The sequence below is a fragment of the Euprymna scolopes genome, chromosome 23 (genome assembly GCF_053919585.1).
Source record: "Euprymna scolopes isolate OS-2025 chromosome 23, ASM5391958v1, whole genome shotgun sequence".
NCBI lineage: Eukaryota > Metazoa > Mollusca > Cephalopoda > Sepiida > Sepiolidae > Euprymna > Euprymna scolopes.
In genome coordinates this window covers 95773889-95800577 of record NC_136504.1, presented here as the reverse complement: position 1 = coordinate 95800577, position 26689 = coordinate 95773889, and positions in this window count along the sequence as shown.

Below are 26689 nucleotides of genomic sequence, written 5' to 3'. Positions count from 1 at the left end.
TATATATAAATGTGTGTATATATATATAAGTATATATATATATATATATATATATATGTATGTATATCTTACATTCTCTATTAAAGGAACATATACCCGTTACGTGCAGTGATATTTGGTAAATAGCGCCGCTGAAGTTGAGCTACATAATAGGCTCAATTTACAACATGCTTTCGTCAATGAGTAACCCCGTCTAATGGATGTAAGGGAACTATTAAACTCGTCTTTTGTGCAATTAAAAAACAGACTATAGAATATGTTCTTAGTTCGTGCAGATGGCCCTTGCTAATGGACGATATATCTGGCAACACGACGGGGTATTAGAGGGACTGACCACAACAATCAGGAATCACATGAAATCAGAAACAGCTAACATTAATTACAGATGTTCTGCTGAGAGAAGAAAACTAGGGATCGGGTTTCAACATATATCCAACCTAGTATACGACCAAAATATTTTTCAGGATCGATGTCGAGAGGATAATTTCCGCATATCTCCCAGGGTGACACATAAACTCTTGCAAAATTATAAATGAAAAGCGGCAAAGAACACAAATTGTTCTTTCGTCAAGAATAATAAAACATACTCCTCCAGCTTAGATTGAATTGATTGAACCTTATGAGCGCCGGGTAGGAAAACACTATCAATGACGAAGATAATATGATGATGAGAGTTGACCAGTAATTTGAGCAGGCTGTCTATATCAATTCACACCAACTTCGAGGTGAAGGGCGAATAAGTGTCGTAGACGGTAAACACCTTATAAAGATGACTGAATAATATGCAATGTGACACTTAAAAGAAATATTACATAGTGATATTGTAGCAGATATGTATATCTATGTGATACTTATTCATTCATTTATTTAATTATTTATATTAATATTTTTATTTTTATTAATTTTTATTTTATTTATTAACTAATTCTCATCTTATTTATTCATTTAATTTTTTTTTATTTACATGCATTTCAGCCTGGCGTTGCCCGGGTGTTAAGATGTGTTTGTTGAGCAAAAAAGAAAAACGTGGTTGTGGGAAGACAGGCTGGAACCCGTACCGCGAAGGAGGAAAAGAACGGGGAAAAACCTGACGTCTTTGCTGTTACGACCACCGCCAAACCGGAAGGGTTTTATGTTTAAATTAAGGTTAGGAAACCCCCCTGTAGAAAAGTTCCCAGTTGAAGGTGAAGATATTTATGTTTTTAGCCAATTTTTAGATATTTGTCGTCTGATTAGTCGGGCTTCCAAACGGTACTAAAAATCTGTCGCCTCTCTCGAAGGTTTTAGGCAGACATTCAAACATATATACATACATTTATATATTGGTAAATAAAAGTTTTCGAAGTAAACCGATTAAAAATCTTGCCCTATCTCTGAATACCCTTTATGTAAAATTTCAAATGTTTAGACCAGAAATTGTCTGAGTAGTTTGATAGAGACTGCAGAGGTCAATTTTTAAAAAAAAGTTTTACCCCTATTATGGCCCCTAAACATTTATTGTTTTGGGCTCAAATCAAGTTATTAAGTTAGATCCATGTCCAAGTAACCTATATCTAAAATTTAAAGTATTTAGACCCCAAATTGTCGGAGGAGTTTGGTAGAGTTCTCAAAAGGTCAAATTGTTGAACTTTGACCCCTTAACGGCCAAATTATTGGCCGAAAACGGATCACAAAGATTTCCCCAAATCCCAGTACCCTCTATACCAAATTTCGAGTCTTTAGACTGAAAATTGACAGAGTTATTGCGTAGGGAAATATACACACACAGACACGTTCACTTTTATAGATATATAGATAGATATATAGATTTATCTATTTACTTCTTCTTTAAATGATATAATGAGGTTTTATTTTTTTTCCTTATTATTTTATTTAAAACAATACATTTTCTTTCTTTCGCGAAGTAACGGAACGAGTATGTAAGATACAAACTTTGTACATTTACACGACACGTGAAACTCTAAACTGTTGCTCAAACAAGAAACGCTGAATGATAATTAAATGAATTGGTTGAATAGTTCATTTAAAGGCAAGAGAATGGCGCATCACATTAGTCAAGGGGCCCGATAGGTGAAAAAGTCGTCAGAAATAAGCCCCAAATTGTGAGTACTCTCTCCCGATACCGCTATATAATTTAGAGGCCGTAATAAAATAAACCACAAGTGAAAATAGCCGATACACAAATTCTATTAAAGTAAACTCAGAAGAGTAAAGTCCCGAAACGGTCCATAATATGCCATTATGCCCCAACATTTATTTGAAGCCGAATGTAATTACTTTGCAAGAGACAGCAGCTTAAAAACATTTACAAGGTCTGTAGAAAGTTTATTTTTATTTATTTACCTCCCCTTCCACCCCCCTCCGTAATTGGTGTATTTTCTTCTCTCTTTCTCTCCTCCTTTTCTCCCCTTTTCTCGGTGAATCTGGTGCTACTACTACTGGCTGTGTCTCGCGATATTTGATAAAAGGAAGAAGGAAAAAACACAACAGACTGGCAGAAGAAAAGGAAGGCACCAGATCGATGTTAGGCTTTTGAAAAGGCCAGAGCGGTGTTGCGACTTTAGAATTACGACGGAGTAGTTTTGCGGCCTCTGCTTTACACCAGAGCGGTGTTGCGACCTTCGAACTAAAGCACCAGAGTGGTTTTGCGAACTTTGATATGCCAAAAGAAAAAAAAGCAAGTAAAAAGTATATGTGTTATAAGTGTTCTTTATGAACCGCCATAGGGACTAATTTGGCAGCCCAGTCGAACTATACATTTCCTTCGTTTCCTATTTTTCTTTCTGATAAAATTCATACCGGTATACCTTGGCCTTTTTTTGTGATTAAATTTGTTTAAAACACTTAGTCTCGCGCAACGGGATAAAATTCGTTTAACGTGACGATAAAATTCCCGTTAGGCCAGCAATTTCTTTCAAAACAATATGTTTTGTTGTCCGCTTGTTTTATGGCGAGTTTATTCTACTTTTTCACTACCAATATTTATTGCATATATTTAACTTATTATGTTTTGTATATTTAGACAGAACGTTCGAAGCAAATATTATGGAAAACAATACAAATTTTCTATTGTTACCTTCTTATTTTACAAAAAAAAAATGCTTACTGGTTGGCTAACTGACAAAGTGTGAATGTTTTTCTTCTGCCTTGCAATGTTATCATCTCAGTGTTCTAGTTTTGTGTTTATTTCTTTTCTCTTTGATAATGATACGACGTGTCATCTAACGTTTTGGAGGTACCTATGGAACATCCGTTTTTTTATGATTCTAAGACAAGAAATATCATTTGTAAAATCTGAAGAATAAAAAGATTATAATTAAACAGTTTCTGTAGTTTTGTACCAATTATTCTTGAATAAACGCACTCACATATAAATAATTCATTATTTTTTTTCTGTATTGTGCAAACATCAAAGCGTTGAAGTGCATGTGGCAGGGAAGAAACGCGTGTTTGTTTATATTACGTTAATAATTGGACGCGGCACTTAAGCATGCTTTTTTTATAGCATTGCACAATTTCATTTTCGAGCAAACGAGTCGGAAGGTGTAATTGCCAGCATCAATTTCGCCTGGGAAGCAAATTGCGTTTTGATCTTCCAGTTTTAATGCAGAGAAAAAAAAAGAAATAAAAATATTTGCGACTGATCAATGTTTCTTATTGATCAGCGATATTTCCGCTGTCAGTCGTTTAGATACACCCTTCGAGCATTAGTTCTAGTCTTTAATGTTTGTCCTCTTATAATTAAATTCTACATCTGGATCAAAGCTATATTTCTTGAAGCGTAACATGCAAACGGGTAAGCAGGTGTGGTGGGCGGAACCCATACAGGTTTTTCGAAGACATCGCACGCCAGGTTAGAAAAAATCCATTCGCCAAAAAACAAACACTGACACTGAAGCAGTATGGACCACAGTTATATCTAGATAACCTACGCAGGAGTAACAAGATATTTTTTTTACATTATATTTAGATACCACTGTCGCAGTAGGAAAGATGAAAGAGAGAATTTCAAAGACAATCACCCAATAGAAATGCATATCAGAGTAAGACATTTATTTCGTCTATGCATTTATAAAAATGAAAATGGTTGAAATTTTCTGGCTAACCAGATTAGCCAGGCGTATTTTTGTTTTAGAGTTTTCATTAAATTTATCGGCACACACTTTGTGGAAGTATTTGTAAAAAAAACTGATGTATGTAAGAAGCTTGGAAGCGTGGGTAAAATTTATTAGATTAGAAATTATTTTTAATCAGCGTACAAAGGGGGAGGACCTAGTAATTGGTGCACAGGCCTAAATACACGGGCACTCTTCGATATATGTTCGGGCGAATGTTGAAGTATTAGAGATATTGGATACTGATACGTGTTATAAGTTTTCTAACTTACGGGTACAACAAGTGTCTTGCTAACATCTATTATGTACTTATTCCATTTCATGTTGCCTGGGTAGATCAGATCGACTTATTTGAACGTCGCGTGTTGGAGAAGAGTGCGCGTCGCCATGCTAATCGGTGGATAGAAATTGGAAATTATTTCTCCACAGACTATATGTCACGAAAGATGCGTTAACTTTTCTTTACGTCCATTGAAGATGTTCCACTCTGTTGAAATCTCTGGTTTTTGTGTGTAATACATTTATTGCAAAGAATTGTCATTTTAACACAACTCATTTCCTCCTCCACAATAAAGTCAGTCATTAATAGTTTTTCTCACCAAAATATTACAGAGCGAATGATATAAAATATAAGTACGTTGCATTTAACTATTGCCCAAAGCTACTTTAAAACTGAAATTCAATTAGGAATAAATTATAATAAATAATTTTGAAACCAAATTTCGAATGAGTAGCAAACTTAACTGCTGGTTCAGCTATTTTCCGTAAATACATATACTACTTGTTTTTATTGTTTTTATTTTGCAATTATTAATATCAAAATAAGTGAAGCATGCATGGCACCCCGTCAGTCACAGTGAACAAGGCATAAAATGACTAAGTTCAGCATGCCCCTCCCCCATTAAGCCCATAATATCTTCAGGGCACGTCAAATCCTGGTAAAAATGATCAAACAGTTCAGTTGTAGGCTTTAACGTAAGTAAATTTAAGTTCTACTCCATGTAAAAAAAAAGGATGTACTAAGTCCCTGTGGCACACCCAAGAGTTATAGCGAAGTATATAGAAACCAGTTAGTTACAACTTTTTAGAAAGTATTATAAAAATCCAAGACATAAATTTATTTTCAATAAACACAAAAGTGTCATTTTTAGCCATTTTAACCCGAAAGGCACTCCTAGAGAGGCAACCAGAATGTTCCCGGATAATCCGTTGTGTTAATTGTCTTTCTCATATCATGTTTAATGTTTGTGCAAAAATCTCCAAAAATTCCAATGCGGAGTTATTGAAAAATTGCGGACAGACGACAGACGGACGGACAAACGGATAATGGTGAATTTACAGGTCCACCCTCCTTTTGTCGGGGGACTAATAACGAAATGTCAATAAGAACAATGGATACGTAAAATAACCACTGAATTTAATCATTTTTCATTATGGAGAAGTTGAGAAAATGAACATAAAGTGTGATATATTTTATACAAAAAATAAACTCGTTTTCTATTCTGATCTTCGTTTTCTATTCTGATCTTGTTTTCTATTCTGATCTTCATCCGCGATACGAGCTCCCAGAGAATGTCTTCATCACTAGTTGTTATCAAGTTATCTTAAAAATATTCAAGCTGTATGTGGATACTAATATCTTCTAGATATCACCTGTTGAACTTTACTATATATTGCCAAACATATTATATTTTATTTGAATTTAATATGCGTGATAGTGTAGTGTCTCTTCCTCTCTCTTCATCTTTATCTATTCCATGTTTACACTTACATACCATCAAAGTATGCATGTGTGTCTTTCTCTCACAGTCTGATGAATATCTTTCTTCATACAAAACGTATTTGTTCTTTCCTTTCGTATGTTTTTTTTTCATTCGCTGTAAAAAATAAATGTAGATTTGTGTTAATTGTAATGTCCTTGTATCACTTAGGATACTATTCTCACGATGTTTCCGCCTACGTAGTATTTGGATAATTCCAGCAATTGTTCTCAATTTGATTGTTATCTTTACAACGTTTCACCTGATGTAACACCCAACTTCGAGAGAATGACTCCTGACTTTGCACAGATTCATCCCTAGAAGGTCGATAGTTACACCGATTGAAAGTTCGTTAAATAGCAATAGTTTTGCGATAATTCGGCTAGCGAACGGGAATCGAGTCGAGCCACGGAAGTGGTTGGCTCGGAAAAAAATTTAATCTCTGCTCTCTTTGGAAGCATCTACTTGAGCAACCACGGCAGATGTAGAAAAAAAGTGGGCGTGGCAAACTCTGAGGGATTTACAAACATAATAAACCGTGATGTGAATTAAACCGTGGTGGTATAGCGTAATTTCGGAGGAAAATCGCATGCTTACATGTATGTATAAACACGGTGATCTCGCACTTTTTCTACATGCGTTATGCACAACTAGGACTTCTATATGGCTGATTGGAGCGAGAAAACATGTGAATTAAATACAAGTATGTTGTAAATTATGTGCATATCCCAAGGTTAGAAAAGGTACGCATAACTTAAGCCAGTAGTCACATCGGCCAAAACGTAAAAATTACATCATAGAATAACAATTATAATAATCAAAATTTTGGTGTTTATCATTTCTTTTCTGTAAATGTAAACATTACAAAAAATTAACAAAAATAAACAATTAGGCAAAGGACAACTAAAAAATGGAGGGTGATCTCTAGTCAGCGTAATTTTTTACTTGTGTAAGGCGTATTCCTAGACAAAGTTCTCACTCCCAACAATCACTCCAGGGACTGCTTTACTTACCATTTGCAAATCAAATCGATCTAAATATATATTAATATATACACATATATATATATATATATTACTATTATTATTACTACTACTACTACTACTACTATAATTATAACAACAACAACAACATCAACAATAATAACAACAGAACAGATTGATGTTTTATCATATTTACAAATAAAGAAATTTAACCCGAGTAGAAGCTGGTAGGAGGCGGAAACAATTAATAAAAAAAGTTATTAGTAAGGCCCCTCAAACCCTCGCTAGATGACAGACCGCTCATTGTTTTTCGGCTTCATGAAAACCAAAAAAAGTAGATCGATTCCTAAGAGATTGAAAAAAAAAAACTAAGTTTGGGACAAAATAAATGTTGGAGGAGCGGGTTTACTCCAAGTCCGATGAAAAAGAGCCGGGAGTGAAAAAAAAAAGAATGGGGGGGGGACAACTTGAAAGTCTCTTTCGGGAAAGTACAAGGGGTTAATTCACTAGGCTAGCTAACGGGAAACAAGGTTTACCTTACAGGGACTGGGGTCCGGAAAGATTAGGAACCGCGCACGCCATGCCTAGGCAGGGAACCCGTACTTTAACTTTGCTCCTTTTCAAACGCACAAACTCGCTGGTTTTATCCGCGAGATATAACCACGATGGAATATCTTATCACTCATGATCTTGACTTTCGCTTGGTGTTTGAAGATCACGGCCTGATCTTGATCTGTCCAAGATTCAACCCTACCCTTCTCATTCAGTCATGACGTCCACACCATGATTCTTGCTACGGCCGTGATCGTGAAAATTACTATTTATTTCTCCTCGTTCCACGACAGTCTGGCATTGTGCACGACAGGAGACGGCTTCAGCAAGCGAGAATGCTCGGGATAGATGCGAGCCGTTACCTCGTTTACATACGTCCAGTAGCAGTGGAGGTCGCTGCAATCGAAGAAACGGCTGCCGCTGCTGCTGCTTCTCTTGCTGCGTCTGCTGTTTCTGTAGCTGTGAAGGCTTCTGTTGTTGTTGCTGTCTATGTTGTCGAGCGGATAACGGGATGGTAGAGGAAGACATTTTGGGCTTCTTGCCCAGCACCGTGCTTTATTCCTCCTTCTTTGCTTCTTCCGCAGTATTGGATTTCCTGCGATTTTTGATTCCGCCTAGATTTCGGGTATGGCAACAGCTAGGTTGGTCTCTGGAGCTGGGGCTTTCTTTTGAGTTGAGACTACATTTGGTGGTAATACGCTCGAGGTTAACCATTTTGAGGCAGCTCTTTGCCATGTGTCCTTGTTATTGGCAGAATAATCCACCACTATGGTCATGATAGTGCCCATCAATGTCAGCACCGCCTGTATCATCAAGAGGCACTCTTTCTTAAGCCTCCTGGTCACTGTGTAGTAGCCTAGGCGTAGGCCGGTTTTCGACCATACGGAGACCACTCGCTCCACCTCAACAAACTGGTTGAAGAGAGCTCTCAGGAGTTTTGCATGGTACGTTATATATCTGCTCCTGACTCCTCCTCTTGTCTTGGTATTCGAGCATTAGATTGACTCTCCCAGAACCCATGTCTTTGAGGGAAAGTCTCCCCGCATCCTTTTTGGTGGGAAGGAGAATGTCCCACATGGCTAAGCTTCTCTTATGCTGGAATGTTAAGCTTGTAGAGGAGCCCCGCCATATTTTCGGGTATATTCGAAGTAACGAGCGGGAAGGATTCTCTCCTCTATTGCCTCCCAGTCGCCTGGCACTGGATTTATCTCCGCCTCCTCAATGTATTGCATGTACTTGGTGAGATACAGGTCTTTGTACTCCTGGAGAGGCAGTTGTTTTTTTTCACCGCCTTTTTCCACACGGGCCCCTTTGTGGGTAATGGTGCTGGGTCTTTGTGGGCATTAAACTGTGGTTTTTGCACTGTTGTGTAGGCTGTCTCTTTTGTGGGGTGTTGCCTTTTATGGGACATCACCTTTTTCAACTTCTTTGGGGCCAGTTTTCTTTTAGTTTACTGGGGTCGGCTCCACTTTTCGGCAGCATTAGTTTATGAGGTCAGAAAAGTATGCCCTTTCGTTTTTCTGGTTGACATGCCTTTTCAGAAAGTCGTTGTCTTGGGGCGTATTCATGTTTTCTGGTGTTGCCGCTATCCCCAGTTTTGTTAGCCGGATGGTATGCCCCTTCGTTTTTGGGCCCGGCGCCCTTTTGAGAGAAGTACTCTTTTCGGGAGCATCTTCCTTCCCAAATTCTTTTCAGGATGCCCCCCTTTGTTTTAGTTTTCAGGCGATATGCCCGTCAGTTTTTGTTTGACTCATTCTTGGGGGTACCCCTTTCTTTGGGGAGTCCCTGCGACGTTGTTATTGAGGGTATCCGGGCTGTTTTCCCCTTCCTCTGGGGGAGCAGTTGCTTCAGTGGTGGCCCCTGGGCTGAGGGAATCCTCAGAGGTGCCCCCGGGCTGGAGGTGTCCATATGGTTCTCTCATTAGGTGGTGCTGAAGTCTGTTATACAATTCCATGTCTGTGGACGGTTCCGGACTTCGCCAAAACGAGCGACGTGGAGACGGCGTCTTAGGTAGAGAGCCGAAATTAGCTTCAAAAAGAAGTGGCGCCAAAAGCGCCAAGAGGGCGCGATAGAACTTAGAGAGAGTTAAAAGTGGAAGTAAAAGAAAAATTGTTTTGTTATCAACTCAGACGTTCCCTCGGCAGAGGAGAACAGAGAAAGAAGACACAGACAGGACGCTAGCCCAACAAAAGAGAAAGAGCTTCTCGAAGTGTTTAGAGAATAAAAATGTGCCGCCACAACATCTCTGACAATAGCTGCTTCAGGCGAGGAAACAAAGTATCTAGAAACAGATTCTACATTTTGTTAAAAACTAAAAAATATCCAAATTTTCGTTGGCCTTTTGGCCAAGGACACAGTGTAGTATATGTTTTGTTGCTACACTTTTTGATGAAACCAACTTAATTCACTGATTAATTTTAAAGGTTTTTCCCCCAGGGGCCCATCCCCTTCATTGGGCATTTGGGCCCGTAGAGACTTGCTTTTTTTTATTTTCAGCCGTTTTGTCAGCCGTATAGGGTAATATTAATTACTGCTGTTTTTTTTTATTGTTTTTCAGATCATCTAGTGCTCTTACAGGACTTAAGTAGCTGGCAGATTGCAGGGAGCCATAACAGTAAAAGGAAGCGTGGACAAAATGGGTAGAGGAGTCTCCGAGCGGTGATTAAACTAAATGGGAAAAAGGTCAAAGTAGCTGAGACAAAAATAACGAAGAGGAATAGGAAACCGTGGTGGAAAATAGAGGACGGCGAGAAACCAACCATGAAGTCCCAATACTCCGCCAATATCATGTAAAGTAATTAGAAAAGCGGGATCGTTAACGAAATAAGTGTTGGATGGATGCTCCTCGGGAGGGACAATAGCCAGCACTCCTAATTACGGATCCCCCAATACCAGAAGCACAAAAGAGACAGTCCCCCAAAAGGAAAAAGACAAGCAGAAAACTGGGGTCCTCAACAGAAGAAATCCCCCAAATTCTACAAACATCAATTTCAGACGAAATACTAGCAAACGTAGAGGGAAACACGATAAAAGTAATCCCAGCCACGATGGAGCTGATCAAAGTGAGACCAGTATCGTTTGTGACATCGGATGAAAATAGCAGAGGACAACATGATAGAGTTGCTAGGAGAGTTGAAATTCAATACATAGTACGGCGCAGTTATGCCCATGTGGATTTTTCCTACCAAATAAGGAAAGAAGCAGAAAAAGTTGCAAAATGAGACATCACATGGAAGAACATCGTGTTAAAACCAGTCAAATAGGACAGCGGTCACGATTCTCGGGATCCTTAGCTTTATCATCGAAGAACCGATTGGGACAATTATGTCACAATATAGAGAGGTGGAAAGAGTTAATCCAGTTCGGAGCAACATCATGATCGGATACTATAAAATCCAGATAAGAGTGGACTGGACCGGGTTTAACAAAATCTTGGCGAAACTTAATTTTAAGGGCTTGTCACTGTGGAGGGAAATAGGCCACATTGCTGGAATTGCCAGAAACCCGGGTACATATCCAAAACATGCCCCAGAAGAAAATCCCTGAAAAGACAGCGGTCAGGCGCCTCAAAGAAGGATGGAATTAGAGAAGCTACAACCTGGAGCAAGGTCGCCTCCAAAAAGGGGAAAATACAAGAGGCGGTCCCTCAAACAATATTAAGTGTGATGGCAGTGCCGGCTAAGAGAAAACTTAGGACTATCTCTTCGGGGTCGGAAGGAGAGAAAGAGCCGGCAAGGTCAAAGCCAAAGAACACTGTAGAGAAGGAAGAAAATGAAGCAGTTAAGATAGAAGAAATGAAATCATACGATAATGCAGAACTTCCGTCAATATCCTAGTCACATACCCGAACAGAGGAGGAGGTTCAGCTTACCCCTCCCCTATTCAGCAATCCCAGGGAGGAGCCCGGAGAAGTTCCAGCAACAGAGAAAGAAACAAATGCTCTCGTCACAGCCTCAGGAGAAAAGAAAACTAGAAAATTCTCATTTTTGCCGGGCGAGAGGATTTTTGAAGCGGATAGCAGTCAGGTAATTAAGGATCTCAATGGGAGACAGAGATGGTAATTCAAAAGTATGGAGAGCTTTGTAAAGGTGGACGATAAGGAAGTGAGGAATCCCAGGAACTTTAAGGATTCCCTGAAAATTATAACATTTATAATAATAAATAGGAAGGGGAGGACAAAGACTCTGTGGAGGATGCTAGAAGCAGGTAAAACTCATTTATCGCCCGGGAATTAATGGGCAGGGAGCACCTATCATAAAACAACCTATCTGTCAAATGCGAAGGAAGGGTCCTACTTTACGTTCAGATCGCTTTCTTTAGGGCATTGAAGTTTACTTTTCCCCTAGATGTGGGAGGCCTATAAAAAGACAGACATTGTTATGTCCGCCCTGCTCTCCCGCAGTCTCGGCTAGGCCTTCAGCATCCTTAACCCCGAGGACTTTAGACCCTTTGTGACACTAGTAAGGTAGAGAACGACAATGAACTTGAACCTAGATAATTTGAACACGATGAGGATGAGATCCCGAAGTTAGGCTGCTCGCGTGCTGGGGATCTCGTAGCCCTTGAGTCAGATATATCTTCTCTGGAGGAGACTTATTTCGTTTTGTACGAGAATTGTACGTCTTTATGTGGTGCATGTGGTTGGATCTATTTCCGATTGGGATCTGGTTGTTTATTTTAAGCATTAACTTAACGTAAAATCAGATGCGATTAGAAGAGTTAGCGTATGGATTTCGATAGCAGTAGCTAGATTAGTGAAGTAGAATACACATCTTGACGTGGATCTATATATATATATATATATATATATATATATATATATATATATATATATATATATATATATTATTCCTTAATTGGAATTCATTTTTTTTTTTAGATGAACATTATATATTAATTTATTTTTATTTCGGACTATTATTCTCATCTTTATTAGTTGTTGTTTGTGATCTTTTATTGGTTTTGTTTATTCACAACGTTTCGGCCAACTATTCCTCTGGCCTTCGTCAGGTGGTAACCGCGACGGATAGGAACTTCGAATCTCTTAACTGCATTCTCAGTCATCACTGTCATCCGTAGTTGTTGTCGTCACACCACATTTTGGCCAAGGAATAGTTGGCCCAAAACGTTGTGAATAAACAAAACCAATAAAAGATTAAAAAAAAACAACAACTAATAAAGATGAGAATAATAGTCCAAAATAAAAATAAATTAATTGACGCGGATCATTGGGTCGAATCTGTTTCCGATCGGAATATGCTTGTCTAATTGAGGCACCAGCTTCAGGTGAAAGTCAGATGCGATTGGAAAACATTATATCGCAATGACTTCGATAAGAGATGCGTGCATAACACTAGCTTATGCATGCGACAAGGCGCTAGTGCACGATCCTGCCCTAGCTATGGCGCATGCGGTGCTAGTTTCTGCGGAACCCAGCCCTGACCAATTTTAGAGTAGGATAAACGACTACTAGTGGAACTTTATAGGCTCTAGACTAGAAAGGTATGAGAGTTGTTCCAGTACTAGAAGAGCTTTCAAAGATGTCCACACCAATCTTTGTTCTGTCCCAGGTCTGTTGCCCCTATTCGTATAGTTATCTTGGAAGACACCGTCCATTATCTATGTTCCTCCCTGATTTAATTTGTTTTTGAAAGATTAATTAGGTCCCCAAGCCCTTCTCGGGAAAGACCTGCTGGTTTTCGATTTTGTCGACGTCGGCGTTCCACACTTTTAAATAGGAAGCCCCCAATACGCACTTAATTTAGTTGTTTCTTTTCCTTTCTCCCGATCATGTCATATTTTTTTAAATAAGTTTGTATATTACTTTTTTGTTTTTTGCTGTAAATACATATTTTTCTTCTTCTTTTTACAGAAATAACAAACCACGGCATCTGGTGATACTAAGTAGGTAAACGCCATGGAGAGAATTAGGTATTTTGGTGACACAGACTAGTGTAGGGTTAGTAATGTTTCAATAAAGTTTTAGAAAAAGTAGTTAGATGACCCTCGATCATTACTTCCCCCTACTGGAGTTGTGCCTACGTTCGATGTTACCCCCCAAAATCTCTGGCAGTAGACAATGTCAGAGCCGGGAGCACTGAATGAAACAAAATCTGTTCTGATGCTATACTTTACCTTTTCTGTCCTCGGTCAGTAGGAGATAAATTTTTAATGAGTGAGTAATTTTTTTTCAATTTGTGTTCCTATCCAGAGTGCAGTTTTGCGGGGGGGTATATTTTCCCTACATTGTAAACGGACTTTGTATCTGAGTCTTCCCTGGTGGGGGAGGAAAGTTAATAGAAATATTGCAGAAACTAAATAGAAAACATTGTATTGAACACTTTATTAGTTATGGTGTGGATCGAAATATCGATTATCTTTTTGAACATGCTTGTGTGACTGCAAGGTTATTTGTGAAAATCGAAAATCTGTAGTTGGCTTTCCACATCTCGTTGAATAAAATCATTAACCAGTATCAAAAGATATCGGATGCATGAAAAAACAGTGTAAATCAGTTAAATGGTGGCCATATACATTATTGAAATCCTATATAACGCGGTGTTATATTTTGATATACATTTGAAAGTGGATTATTTTATTTAAAATCTAGATAATGATACTACTCACACCCACCCACACACGTATATATATATATATATATATATATATATATATATATATATATATATATATATATATGTATATATATATATATATATATATCTTTGGTCAACATTGTAAAAACAATATATTATTTAATTTTCACTTATAATAAATTCATATTACATGAAGCACGTTTACACGCCTTTCCTTTAATAGCAGAAACCCACTACACAACTCATCAAAGACAAATACATATTTCTCAAAAATAGTTACAGAGATGCTTTCCTAATGAGTGAAAAAATATTTAGTAAGAAATAAAGTGGTAAAAAATGGGGATATGTAAAGTTTGAAGAAATATACAAAAAACAGTTATTGCAGTGCTTATAGCGAACAACTACAAAGAAAACGTAGTGAAATCCACTCACGCATGTCGAATCAGTGTTATTTTAGATAAAATTTTATAACTATTAGTTCTAAAATGTCGTATGCAGGTGCTTGCGTGTTACTTGTATTCAGTTGACTGGCGTAGACTATTATTATAAGACTGTTGCATAATGCACTTAAATCTAATTTTCCATCTTTATCTACTGCTAAGATATATTATTAAATAAAATAAAATGTAAATTTCCATAAATATCACAAACATACGCCTCCTTGCTGAGATGAAGTGTTGAAGACAGGTTGAAAACAAATAGAAACCTTATTAAATACAAAGCGTAATCGAAACTTTCGCGGTAAGCAAGCCTCTTACTTTTAATTACTTAATTGCTTCAAAAGTACTTTTATGTTATTGTTTATTCACCAAAACATGTTTTCCTGCTCTTATTAAATTATATTTCTTCTCTCTTTTTGAAGATCATAAATTATAATTGTATGCCTAAGTGCATGTTTAAATATAAGGCCTTTACTAGCCGTATGTATATGGTTACTAATGTATGATACTTAAACAACTGGCAGAAATGTTTCCTGAAATGAGTATATGTGCGGTCACGAGGATTCATTAGCGACGCCCAGTGCTTAGTCTTTTTTCCTGACTTGGGTAATGAATGTCGTCTCTGATATCCGACTCATGTTTTCCCTATACATGGGCATCCTGGAGTGCTTGCTACGATTTATGCTAACATGATTAGACTAGGACACTCATATCTGACAGATTTGAGGGTAGCGGTTTCCAACTGACAGTATAGGATCCTTAGCTCTTTAAAAGCGTTTAGAGTGTAATACTCACCAGAGTAGCAAGCGTTCCCGTATTTGTGCATTGCGTGGATGTGCGTGCAAGCGGTGGCGTGACGGAGGAGGGGGTGGACATGCCGCAGGGAAGTGTTGAATGGGAAAAGAGGAAACAAGATGGCGCCTGGTGTTTTATAAACTGTGGTCTCCTGAGATCACGAGATCACGAGAAAACAGAGGACACGCATGCAAATGAGACAGGGTGAAAAACTGTATAAAAAGCAAGCTTGAGTGAGAGGAAGTGACAGTGTCGTTTACAGACACGAGGTTATTGTGTTACTATTGCGAGCGTTGGTGACGATTGAAGTTGAATTCGATAGATAGAGCTGCTGCTCTATCATCAGCAGTATAATATAGGGATGTCGCGCATGGAGAGAAACCCTTCACTCATATCTGATGGGCATTCTCGGGGCTACATTCCTGTTGTGGAGGAGTCGGCTGATGATTTACTCATGTTGCGTGTTGATGGCTATGCACATCCGTTTTGTCTATCACCTCACTCTAAATTAAAACTAGGAAATAATATGAAATGACAGCACAATCCAAAATAACGTGCAAACCAAACACACACTCGAACAACAATTCGCCTCCACACTTGAGGTTTAAATTTACAAATATCAGAAGACTTAGAACTAATTAGATGATGTAGAATCATTTCCCCTAACAAACTGTCCGGATATCTTACCACTAAGTGAAACTAACTTGCACTATTTCATGCATTCTAACATCTCTAACATGTTTGGTTATCTTCCATTTTGTCGTAAGGACTCTGATAGACATATGCACGGACTTGTAGTATATATTTATAACACTCCCCATGAATAGGAAATCAAAATTAGAATCAGATTACCAGACCTTCATGTGCTTTAGAATAACCCAAATATATGTATTTGGTAACTTTAACGCCCACCACAGTAATTGGCTTGGCTTCTCTGACCACACTGACACAGCTGTTAGCATCATTCATAATTTTCGATATCTCATTCCTTGACAGTACCATTCCTACCCCGTATCCCAGATCGCCAGGACGAGCACGCCTCATTTCTGAATCTATTATTGACTACAGTTCCAGAGAATTCTATAACTAATGCCCATTACCCTCTAGGGAATGTTGTGATAATGGTAGTTGAACTCTCGACTGTAAGTTGAAGTGGCATTACTCAAAACGACAATGTACGACAATAAGGCTGACTGAGATGCCATTAGAGATCACATCATAGGGAAATATATTTTCTCTCCCTGCAGAACAGTGCTCAAATACAATCAATCAACGGTTCAAAGCAGTGATTAAAGCACATGTTACCACACGGAAGTGCTATAGCAAACCCCACTATCCCCAATGACTGACTTCTACTTACGCAGCTACCAATGCTCAGAGGCAACAAGCATACATCAGATTTATCCAGCATAAGTCCTGTACAAACAGACAAAAGTATACAGAAGCTAGAAGTAATTTTAAGAAAGAAGTAGGGGCAGCTAAAAGAATATACCGAAACCACAAGGACACCCATTGAAACGCAGAAATTAGGAACTCGTGATTTCTTGAAAATCTACAACAGTGTAGTAAATAATAGGCAATCAACAATTCACCCACTATCAAACAATCATGGGGGTGTTTGCATGGCAAGTGAGGAAGCTAACTCTACGTTAGACCCAGCAAAACACTCTTTCCTGATTTTCCATTGCGAACAGAAACTACAGTAGATGATCTGAAAATTATTCCTTTCCCAAGTACATGGCATCATAAAAACATACACATCTCGGTTTAACCTTCACAGGGACAGGATTTGGAACAGATACATTGAGAGCATTGCCAGGGCTGCTGCGAGGAAGGTGGGCTCTCTCTACCTGCTAGAAAGTTACTTACACCTGAATGTATCGTGTACTATTACAAGGCTGCCATTCACTCATGTACGGAGTATTGTTGTCACATTTGGGCTGGTGCATCTGCTACCAGTCTCTCATTCCTGGATAGCATTCATAAGAGAGTCTCTAAACTTATAGGTCCTTAATTTCCATCTATGCTCTAATCTCCCATCGACGACATAATGCACCCCCGCCTGTTGCGGATGTATTTAAATGGTGGAGGCTCCCACGAACTACAACCCCTTATACCCTCTCGACGTAAATATCTCTGAAAAACACGATAAGCAGCAAATTCTCACCCCTACACAGTAGAGATTCCTAGATGTAAGAAAGCCATATGTTCTAATAGTTTCTTTCTCATAATTTCTAGACTTTGGAATTACCTTCCGGTTTCCTGCTCCCCAACTGTGGTGACATGCATTTGTTCAAGTTTAATGTGAACATACATATTATGGCTCAAATCTTTACATAGAATTCCTCCAACTTATGCCCCTAATAGTAGCCCCCGACATAAAAGTGGCGATGTGATCTGTTTAGGATGAAAATGTAATAAAATAAAAAGAAAACATAAAAATAAGTCATAAAAGAAAACCCAGTGAGATTTTCTTCCTAAAATGTTTATACAATCTAAATTTTATTAGATTTACCACATAATTTACAGAAATAAATTAACCTACAAGAAAAATTTACGTTCGATGAAAACAAGTAATCGATTACATTTAGAAAAAAATCATTCCGACCTTTGAAAATTAAATTCATCTCTAATTGTTCTTCTTCTTCTTCTTTTATTTTAAATATTGACTGTTATTTCCTAGCACCCCTCCCCGAGAAAAAAAAAACATTCATTCTATTTTTTAATATTATCGTTAAAGAATGATTTATCCTTTTAAACAACCAAAGTTAGTAGCATAACTTTAATTATATAATATGTGAGGGCTAATTATTTTCTGATCTATAAGAATTATGTACATAAATTATCAATATTTTAATGAGAATTATTTTTACACATTTTTCTCAAAATTATTCCATAACATTTTACTAATTTAACTATACATTGATAAAATAAATGCAATTCTAAAATAAATAAAACTAAAGTAATTATTGATTGCTAGCATTTCGAGAATACAAATTTCTTTCCTAAAAGAAAATATCATATTTATTTAGTAATATATTAATCACAAGAATTTTACACACACACACACACACACACACACACACATACATATATATATATATTAAATATATATATTATATATATGTAAACAGGAGGCAAAAGAAAACTAATAAAAAGATTTCCATTCATGTGAAATCTTTTTATTATTTTTCTTTTGCCTCCTGTTCCCCTTACCTCACCCTTTTTTTAACCAAGTAAGATCTTTGACTGACTTGTAGTTTCATTAAATACTTCTATATGCAAAATTCCTGCCCTCTGATGAGAAGGAGAGTATTTCTTCGAAACTCCGCGGATTAAGGACTATCCACTTATCTTGTGCTTCCTTTTCTTAAAATTAGATATGTTTTAACTCTTTTTCAAGATGTCTTTTAACATATTTTATTAATCATTTTTTTCATATTATAAGCTCTATTTCCTTTTCGGTTTTATTGAGCTTTTTACATCTGGCTAAGTTTATTTAACTTGTAAATATTAACTCTTTAATATTTATAATATATTTTAAGTTTACCATTTTGATTACCTTAGTAAACTTATTGTAACTTTTATATATATATATATATATATATATATATATATATATATATATATATATATATATATATACTAGACTACTTGTGACCCGTTGGATGAGTATATACTATAGCTAGCTACGGAATAGTGAGTGTACAGAATTAATGTATAAAATTTCAAGTGCGTATACAGAGTTAATGTATAAAATTGCAAGTGCAAGTGAATATACATAATTAATGTATTAACGTGCAAAATTTAATATACGCCCGCGCGGAAATTAACGAGGCAACCATTAAAATTAATACACAATTTAGCGCGACCACGATAAAAAACATGGAAACCAGTGAAAACACCACAGAATCCATTAGATAATTCAGGTTTTAATATTATCGCCCTTTGATTTTATGAAAAAGCCTTTACATAAGAGAGGTGTAATCACTGAAACAAATGAAAAAAAAAAACAAATGAAAAGAAAAAAATACAAGAATAGTTTGTGCATTTGTGTGTGTGTGTGTGTGTGTGTGTGTGTGTGTGTGTGTGTGTGTGTGTGTGTGTGTGTGTTAAGAGCCTTAAAGTTTTCAGGACATAATAATTAACTGATTAAGTATAATTTAACAGTAAAGCCCATTCAAAATAATTTTTTAGAAAATTTTAAATACCCCCACACACGTTTTGAAGTGTTTCTATATATTTTTCTAATGTTTGAAATTTATGACCCCCATTCCTTTTCTGCTAGTACCTTTGCCACTAAACCTGAAAAAATGCTAACTATTGCATATATCGCTACGGTCTCATTTTATGTGAAATTTATATAGGAAAGTGATCCCCCAGGCTGAAATGTTAGATTTAAATTTTTCAGAAAAATCGTTTTTATATCATCTTTAAAAGCTTTTGAAACGTATTAGCCAAAAAATAGATTCTGATTTCTTTAGGGGGAGAAAAACTACGCTGTGTTTAGTTGTAAAAATCTCAAATAGTTTTTGTTAAATATATACATTGATGAAGTGTTTTTTTAACAGTAGAAAAACATATTTGCTTTGTCTTTTTTGTTTAGAAACAATTATAATTTGCAAAGAAAAATACAAATAAAATAATCGTAAATAAATAATTTTGGGCACAAAAATGTACTTTTTTTTAACTAAGTGTTAATGACGCACAACTAGGGTAAAGAAAATATATTTTAAAAATATGTAGGTGCACCTAAACAATCAAAATCCTCTTCCAATTTTTCTTCTTTTTCGCCTTTTTTCATATATTTCCGTGGATTATTGGAAACTAAGCTACCAGATTATGAGAAAACTTGGAAAAAAAATCAAGATATACATATTTAGAATGGGGTTCAGTTTTACATACAACGGTCTAGAACAGCGATCCCACATTTTCAGAACCGATTTACAGCCCCGATTTGAGGTTGGCCCCTTCAGCCCCCCGCAATTATTATCAATTTGTTGTCTTCGTTTTTTGCAACTTTTCACATTGTGAAAAATTCAGTCTGCCCCCTCCATTATTTTTTATTTACTTATTTACAAATTTTAAACAAGTATTCTTTTCATATAACGACCTGTACTATACTTGAAATAGTACTAAGCTACTCGTTGGCCAGATGAGTAAGGTGAAGGGTAAGATGTAGAAGGTTCAAAATAAAAGTGATTTTGAGATTATATTTTCTTTTATTATTTTGAGAAAACATTTCTTAAGTGATGAGTGACAAAATAAAACACAGGAAGCCTCCAGAGTACTACTGAAAGCACTAATTAATATTAAGACTTTACTAAAAGCACTACTAAAACCAAGTTTCTCCCTCCCTCCTTAAAGAGAAAAAATTTTTAAGTAAAGCCTGAAGAAAAAAAAATAATCGTCAGAATCCAAAGAAACGCTACTAAAAACAGTAAATATGGTTATAAATATGAGTATAGTTATATGTTGTATATTTATATTTAAATCAGATTTTTTAAAATTCAAGAGGGGTTAAATTACATTCATCTGTAAGGAAAACACATTAAAATGAACAAACACCAAATATTGTTCCCCTGTGTATGTTTTGAAAAACAGCAGTGGATTTTAATGTCGGGCATGAGACAGGACGCCCATGAAATAAGTAAGCAGATGAATATTTTTTTATATCAGAAGTCACAAACCTGGCAGACGTTTTCAATCCCCAAGCATGCAAGCAAGCTTAACCGAGTTTTATAAATCTATCTATCTATCTATCTATCTATCTATCTATCTATCTATCTATCTATCAGTCTCTCTCTCTCTCTCTCTCTCTCTCTATATATATATATATATATATATATATATATATATACATATATATATATACAGTCATCCATATACAGTATTGTTTCGCTGTTTCACAGCTCATCAGTGAGGACAGACAAGCAACTACCTCAAGCCAGGATTGAAACCCGACCGCCTGCACGGCAGTCAAGGCTCCTAACCATTACAATAATTTGCGGCTGCTGTGCGATTCCTGAATTAATATATATATATATATATACACTTGTGCCCGATATTATTCATACCCCCCCTTGAAAATTGAGTTTATTAGATGTAACTTTGTAAGAATTTATTGTTTACGTCCATATTGATACATATTCTTTATAAACCTCTTCTGATCATTTTCGTCATTTTAAAATCTCGGGATACTTGTAATAAAAGAAATATACAGCTATTTATAAAATCTGCAATGTTCAAAAATAATCATACCCTCTTATTTTTTCAGTATTAATCGAGTTTCTGACTGTCTGTTTCCTGTTTGATTCTTATTTTGAATGCTTTTATACAACCTTTGATTAATTTCATTTCGTTTTTTGCATTTTTTCAGAAATTAAAATGATATCAACTGAAAACCAATAAAAGAATAAAAATTATTAGAATGGGGAAGAAAAAAGAGCTTAGTAATGATCTTAGGACTAAAATTGTGAATTCACATAAGGATGGTTTAGGTTACAAGTCAATTTCCAAGAAATTTGAGGTCCCTACAGCAACAGTACAGAGCATCATCAAAAAATTCCAGAGCCACCCCACAACAAACAACTAGATTGGTAGAGGACGGAAAAGGAAACTGTCTGCTAGAGCCACCAGGAATATTGTAAGAAGTGTTAATGCAAATCCAACCACCACTACTAAGGACATTTTAGAAAATCTGGAGTCTTCTGGCATAAAAATATCAAGGCAAACATTGCAAAGGACTCTGCATGAAAATGGTCTGAAAGGAAGAAGACCAAGAAGGACTCCATTGAACACCGGAAAACACCTTGCAGCACGTCTAAAGTTTGCTAGGACCCATGTGAATTCTCCAGAGTCCGTTTTCCCAAGTATTTTGTGGACTGACGAAACAAAAATTGAATTGTTTGGCCATATGGATGCTTCTTACGTTTGGAAGAAGAAAGGAGAAGCTTACAACCCAAAGAACACCATACCCACGGTGAAACATGGTGGTGGTAGCCTAATGTTTTGGGGCTCCTTTTCGGCTAGTGGTCAAGGTAGTTTGGTCAAGATAGTTGGAACCATGAAGAAGGAGCAATATTTGGAGATACTCCAGAAAAACATTAGACAGGATGCGGAGAAGCTCCATTTAGGACGAAACTGGGTCCTTCAACAGGATAATGATCCAAAACATACTGCCAAAATAGTCAAGAAATGGTTTGAGGATAATCAAATTAATGTTTTGGAATAGCCTAGCCAGAGTCCCGACCTGAACCCTATCGAAAACGTCTGGCACATAATGAAAACTGAGGTTAAAAAGCGGAAACCTAGAAATTTGAGGGAGTTGGAGAACTACTGCATTGAAGAATGGTCAAAAATCATTGTTGATGCTTGTAAAAACCTTGTTGATAAATATCCAAAACGGTTACAGGCAGTTATTAAGAATAAAGGGCATGCTATTGACTATTAGTAAGAGAGGTATGAATAATTTTGAACTAGTGCCATTATTGTTTTTCTTTGTATAATGTTTCAAACTTACATAATTTATTTATTTGTTGAGTTTAAATTAAATGTTTATGCTTGATTTATTGTTTGAAATCCCTTTAATGTTGTCTACCTTCTGGTTTGAGCAATATTCTTATAGAAATCTCAAAGATCCGAGGGGTATGAATAATATCGGGCACAAGTGTATATATATATATATATATATATATATATATATATATATATATATATATATATATATATATATATATATATATCAACTAGCCGTATATACTCGGCATTGGCTTATGAAAATTAAACGCGTACCAACTTACATAGTTTAAATGAAAACATCTACCTTAGCTAAAATAATTAAGCTTTCTCCCGGTTTTACATGCAACTGTTGGCCACTATCAATAATTGAAAATAAATAAAGTTAAAAATAATTTAAATAAATAATTAAAAATAGATTAAGTTAAAATGAATTAAATAAATCAACTAAAATAATGTTTCTTAATAGATCAATTAAAACGTTTTTATTACAACAAATAATCATTAATATCAAGCTAATTATAAACAAAAAATTTTTAATGCAATATGCAAATGTGGATACTCATTGAGTGTAGATTTCTTTTGCATATATAGTATATAGTATATATATATATATATATATATATATATATATATATATATATACATGTCATACACTTGTGTATAAGTATAAGTCTGTTTTCAGCATTCAAATGAATTTATGAATGCATACATTTTGTAAATATTGATTTTAGGAAAAACAAAACGACTTTCTATAATAGGTTATGCGATTTATATAAATTTCGATATTCAATGGTAGATCAAGTAGAAAGAAAAGTCTGCTATAATTACAGCAACTATTCATTCCAATGATGAAAACTTATTCTTTTTCTTACACGGAAGCAATGGTTTATAAAGTAGTATTGGCTCTTTGCAAATCACTTTCATCAAAACAGTGTTTAAAAATTCTATTATTATTGTGTTTTGATATAATTGAGTCTAGTGTTTGTTTCTAGAGTGAATCAATTCTTAAAGCTCTCTAACACTTATTTTCGATAGTAATAATAACTCTGGAATTTGCTGTGAAAATTCTAAGCAAAATATACGTTCAAATCTTTGCGAGGTCTTTGCTGTAAATATCAAGGATTAGCATGGCAATCAGCAAAAACCTGACATTTTACTGTAGAGTTCTATAAGTGCAAAACGGATTTCTAGTCTAATAGAGTATTCATCGTAGCGTTCGGCTTTTGCATTCACTTACTGCTCAATATTATCCAGAGTGTACTAACAAAAAGACAGTTAAATGTAATGTTAACATACATTTCGTTGCACAGCACTCGCCATTAAATGTTCTTTTATGGATGTCCTCCATTTATGTACACTATTCTTTTACGCCTTAATGGTGCTGTGCCTTATTTGTGAGAAAATAAAAATAAAAATAAAAATGAAGATTGCTTACTTGGTGGCGCCGGCCTCGAGGGCGGAATTCTAATCTGAGTGGTTGAGAGGACGAGTCTCTTATAGACTTGGTGGAGTAGGGGGAGGCACAATTCTTCTGTTATAAAAGAATTGTGTCTCTTACTAGTACCAGTTCTGTTAATGACTTACTGGTGAACGGTTGCACAACTTAGTTACTCGCTGCTCGCCGTACTGCAATACTTGTTACTCGACCCAGTAGGGCGGGGTCGCATAGGGCATCCTTTGCAACCCATCGGAGCTTACGCTATCACCGGGTAATCTACTTTGCCCTTTAAATAGTTTTTTTTACCACATCTTGCAAAGGATTTGCTGCTTTACTCTTTCGTTGGTTAACTACTGTCCTGAACGTCACGAAAGAGCAGCTCCTACACAGAAGGGAGTCATTGACTCAGAAGATTCAGGGACGACTGAAGATGTGCCGTGATGGAGTTAGGCCATCGGCGTACTCATTCCTAAGGACTGAGATTCGACAATTCATTGTCGAGTTAGAGACTTATATCACACAGCTGGAGTTAGGCTCCTTTTATGAGAGTACACCTGCCGAGATTGAGGGTACTTGGCTGCCTCAACTGAAGGATTATTATGAAGACTTGGGCGATTTGGATCAAGCATACCGACAGCCAGAGCCCAGCCCTTACTCGGAATCTGCCTTTGAGTTCTCAAGGGCTTCTGCAACTACCGGGAGAGGTTCTTCCTTCATTGTTAAACCCCCACGTATACAGATCACAGGGCCTACATTTAGCGGACAGGAAATGGAGTCCGACCGCATGAGTTTCAGAAACTTCTTGACTAGGTTTGAGAACTGCGTGATCGGCATGGCCAATGATGCCGAGAGGTTGAACTTCTTGAAGTGTTCACTCTCAGACAGAGCCTTGAGGCTGGTAAATCACCTGAGTTGCACTGACACAAATTACCAGCAAGCCATGGCTATACTGAAGAGGGAGTATCTGGACCTGGATGAAATCATTGACCAAATATTCCAGGATATTCTGGACTATGTTCCGAAGAAAGGTGGACCCCTTTTTGAGCTGGGGGACTTCGTTTTCAGGACGGCATCGCTGTTGGAAGAGCTGGGGAATTCCTTTTCGTGTGACTTTTTTGTGGACGAATCTGGCGGAGCCAGACTGATGGCTAAGATTCTATTTAGGAAATTTCCTCTCGAATTGAAAGGGGAGATAATCGCGCTAACAGATAGACGGGTGCCGCCTTTGTCCTCCATATTGAGACTAACTGGAGAAGCAATAAAGAGATTGCAGATAAAGGGCGGTTCCTCCACTGCATTTACATCAACAGTAAGACAGAATACGTCTCAAAAGTTTGGTAGGGGGAACGCTATTACTTCTTCTGTTCATGTGGATGTGAGCAAAACAACTTCAACCGGGTATTCCCGCACTTTGCCACCCATTCTCTCATTTACATTATCTTGTGGAACAAAGACAGTGTCAGTGAATTGCCTACTGGACACGGGTAGCGGGCGGACATATCTGGCGGCAGATGTACTGAGAACTTTGTGCCCAATCGAAACCTTTGGTGTCAATTGTCAGCTGAGATTGTCTACCTTTCTACGTGAGTGTCAGTGTGGGTTCACAGAGGTAGTCCTGGGAGTTGACTTGGGTTCTGGAAGGACTGTGACATCTCCTGTCTTGGTAGCCGATGGTATGGACTTGTCGGTTCGAGTGGCCGACTTGGAATCTCTATTGTGTGTCTTTCAGGATGCAAAATATGCTTTGGCCGGCCAGTGTGAGACCGGAAGGGATTTAATACCGATCAAGGGAATAATTGGGTTAGACCTGATTGAAAACCTAGACTCATTGAAGCTGATCCCGTGTTTGAATGGATGGGCCTTTGCAACCCCGCCTGGATTGGTCCCGTTCGGAGCAGTGTACTCTTTTTTCTTGGATGATAAGCCCCTCTCTGAGGTTACTCACCTCTCGTTTAATTCTCAAAACATGGCTAGCAAAAATGTTTTTGCAAAAAATAGACTTAAAGACAGTCTGCAGATGAAAGTGGAGTTGGAGTCTCGCTATGGCTTGAAGACTCTCTTCAGATATGTTGATAGTACACTCAACCCGGCGAATTTGTTAACAAGAGGATTAACATTGAGAAAGTTCCAATCTAAGATGGAATTTTGGTGTTCAGGCCCTTTCTGGCTATGCGAAGGAATATCTCAATGGGCAGGACAGGATATGCCCTGTTTGAGTGAGATATACCAGCGAATGACCCGCAGTTCAGCGAATTGTTCTTTAATCCATGATCAGGAGTACACTTCCGCCATACCTTTTCAGAGGTTTTCCTCATTCTCTGGTTTACTGACTGTTTACTGCCTTGGTGTTTAAGTTCCTAGCCATCCGATTTAATCGACAATAGGACTACAACTCTATGGCAGCGATCTACCTTATAAAGATAGTGCAACGGCAAGAATTTCCCGTGGAAGTGGAGTACTTAAAGGAGCCGAGTGGTAAACCCAACGGC